Raw genomic sequence first — 3,357 nt, 5'->3', positions numbered from 1 at the left:
GTCAGGTCCTTCAGTCCGGACCAGATGTCAGCATCAGCAGTCGCTCCAGACTGCCCTGCATCACCGCCAGCGGGTGGGCTCGGAATTCTGAGCCTTTTCCTCGCACCCCCAGTTGCGGGAGAATGTGAAGGAGGAGATGTTGACAGGTCGCGTTCCGCTTGACTTGACAATTTTGTCACCAGCAGGTCTTTCAACCCCAGCAGACCTGTGTCTGCCGGAAAGAGAGATCCAAGGTAGGCTTTAAATCTAGGATCGAGCACGGTGGCCAAAATGTAGTGCTCTGATTTCAACAGATTGACCACCCGTGAATCCTTGTTAAGCGAATTAAGGGCTGCATCCACAAGTCCCACATGCCTAGCGGAATCGCTCCGTGTTAGCTCCTTCTTCAATGCCTCCAGCTTCTTCTGCAAAAGCCTGATGAGGGGAATGACCTGACTCAGGCTGGCAGTGTCTGAACTGACTTCACGTGTGGCAAGTTCAAAGGGCATCAGAACCTTGCACAACGTTGAAATCATTCTCCACTGCACTTGAGACAGGTGCATTCCATCTCCTATATCGTGCTCAATTGTATAGGCTTGAATGGCCTTTTGCTGCTCCTCCAACCTCTGAAGCATATAGAGGGTTGAATTCCACCTCGTTACCACTTCTTGCTTCAGATGATGGCAGGGCAGGTTCAGTAGTTTTTGGTGGTGCTCCAGTCTTCTGTACGTGGTGCCTGTACGCCGAAAGTGTCCCGCAATTTTTCTGGCCACCGACAGCATCTCTTGCACGCCCCTGTCGTTTTTTAAAAAATTCTGCACCACCAAATTCAAGGTATGTGCAAAACATGGGACGTGCTGGAATTTGCCCATATTTAATGCACACACAATATTGCTGGCGTTGTCCGATGCCACAAATCCACAGGAGAGTCCAATTGGGGTAAGCCATTCCGCGATGATCTTCCTCAGTTGCCGTAAGAGGTTTTCAGCTGTGTGCGTATTCTGGAAAGCGGTGATACAAAGCGTAGCCTGCCTAGGAAAGAGTTGGCGTTTGCGAGATGCTGCTACTGGTGCCGCCGCTGCTGTTCTTGCGGCGGGAGTCCATACATCTACCCAGTGGGCTGTCACAGTCATATAGTCCTGACCCTGCCCTGCTCCACTTGTCCACATGTCCGTGGTTAAGTGGACATTGGGTACAACTGCATTTTTTAGGACACTGGTGAGTCTTTTTCTGACGTCCGTGTACATTCTCGGTATCGCCTGCCTAGAGAAGTGGAACCTAGATGGTATTTGGTAACGGGGGCACACTGCCTCAATAAATTGTCTAGTTCCCTGTGAACTAACGGCGGATACCGGACGCACGTCTAACACCAACATAGTTGTCAAGGACTCAGTTATCCCCTTTGCAGTAGGATGACTGCTGTGATATTTCATCTTCCTCGCAAAGGACTGTTGAACAGTCAATTGCTTACTGGAAGTAGTACAAGTGGGCTTACGACTTCCCCTCTGGGATGACCATCGACTCCCAGCGGCAACAACAGCAGCGCCAGCAGCAGTAGGCGTTACACGCAAGGATGCATCGGAGGAATCCCAGGCAGGAAAGGACTCGTCAGACTTGCCAGTGACATGGCCTGCAGGACTATTGGCATTCCTGGGGAAGGAGGAAATTGACACTGAGGGAGTTGGTGGGGTGGTTTGCGTGAGCTTGGTTACAAGAGGAAGGGATTTACTGGTCAGTGGACTGCTTCCGCTGTCACCCAAAGTTTTTGAACTTGTCACTGACTTATTATGAATGCGCTGCAGGTGACGTATAAGGGAGGATGTTCCGAGGTGGTTAACGTCCTTACCCCTACTTATTACAGCTTGACAAAGGGAACACACGGCTTGACACCTGTTGTCCGCATTTCTGGTGAAATACCTCCACACCGAAGAGCTGATTTTTTTGGTATTTTCACCTGGCATGTCAACGGCCATATTCCTCCCACGGACAACAGGTGTCTCCCCGGGTGCCTGACTTAAACAAACCACCTCACCATCAGAATCCTCCTGGTCAATTTCCTCCCCAGCGCCAGCAACACCCATATCCTCCTCATCCTGGTGTACTTCAACACTGACATCTTCAATCTGACTATCAGGAACTGGACTGCGGGTGCTCCTTCCAGCACTTGCAGGGGGCGTGCAAATAGTGGAAGGCGCATGCTCTTCACGTCCAGTGTTGGGAAGGTCAGGCATCGCAAACGACACAATTGGACTCTCCTTGTGGATTTGGGATTTCAAAGAACGCACAGTTCTTTGCGGTGCTTTTGCCAGCTTGAGTCTTTTCAGTTTTCTAGCGAGAGGCTGAGTGCTTCCATCCTCATGTGAAGCTGAACCACTAGCCATGAACATAGGCCAGGGCCTCAGCCGTTCCTTGCCACTCCGTGTGGTAAATGGCATATTGGCAAGTTTACGCTTCTCCTCCGACAATTTTATTTTAGGTTTTGGAGTCCTTTTTTTTCTGATATTTGGTGTTTTGGATTTGACATGCTCTGTACTATGACATTGGGCATCGGCCTTGGCAGACGACGTTGCTGGCATTTCATCGTCTCGGCCATGACTAGTGGCAGCAGCTTCAGCACGAGGTGGAAGTGGATCTTGATCTTTCCCTAATTTTGGAACCTCAACTTTTTTGTTCTCCATATTTTATAGGCAGAACTAAAAGGCACCTCAGGTAAACAATGGAGATGGATGGATTGGATACTAGTATACAATTATGGACGGACTGCCACGGTTAGGTGGTATAAAAAAACCACGGTTAGGTGGTATATATTATAATAATAATACAATTATGGATGGACGGACTGCCTGCCGACTGCCGACACAGAGGTAGCCACAGCCGTGAACTACCGCACTGTACACTGGTTGATAAAGAGATAGTAGTATACTCGTAACAACTAGTATGACACTATGACGACGGTATAAAGAATGGAAAAAAAACCACGGTTAGGTGGTATATATTATAATAATAATACAATTATGGATGGACGGACTGCCTGCCGACTGCCGACACAGAGGTAGCCACAGCCGTGAACTACCGCACTGTACACTGGTTGATAAAGAGATAGTAGTATACTCGTAACAACTAGTATGACACTATGACGACGGTATAAAGAATGGAAAAAAAACCACGGTTAGGTGGTATATATTATAATAATAATACAATTATGGATGGACGGACTGCCTGCCGACTGCCGACACAGAGGTAGCCACAGCCGTGAACTACCGCACTGTACACTGGTTGATAAAGAGATAGTAGTATACTCGTAACAACTAGTATGACACTATGACGACGGTATAAAGAATGAAAAAAAAACCACGGTTAGGTGGTATATATTATAAT

Source organism: Pseudophryne corroboree, unplaced genomic scaffold (assembly GCF_028390025.1).
Source record: "Pseudophryne corroboree isolate aPseCor3 unplaced genomic scaffold, aPseCor3.hap2 scaffold_469, whole genome shotgun sequence".
In the NCBI taxonomy this organism is placed as follows: Eukaryota; Metazoa; Chordata; class Amphibia; order Anura; family Myobatrachidae; genus Pseudophryne; species Pseudophryne corroboree.
The sequence above is the reverse complement of the archived record's forward strand: the minus strand, read 5'-3'. Positions refer to the sequence as shown.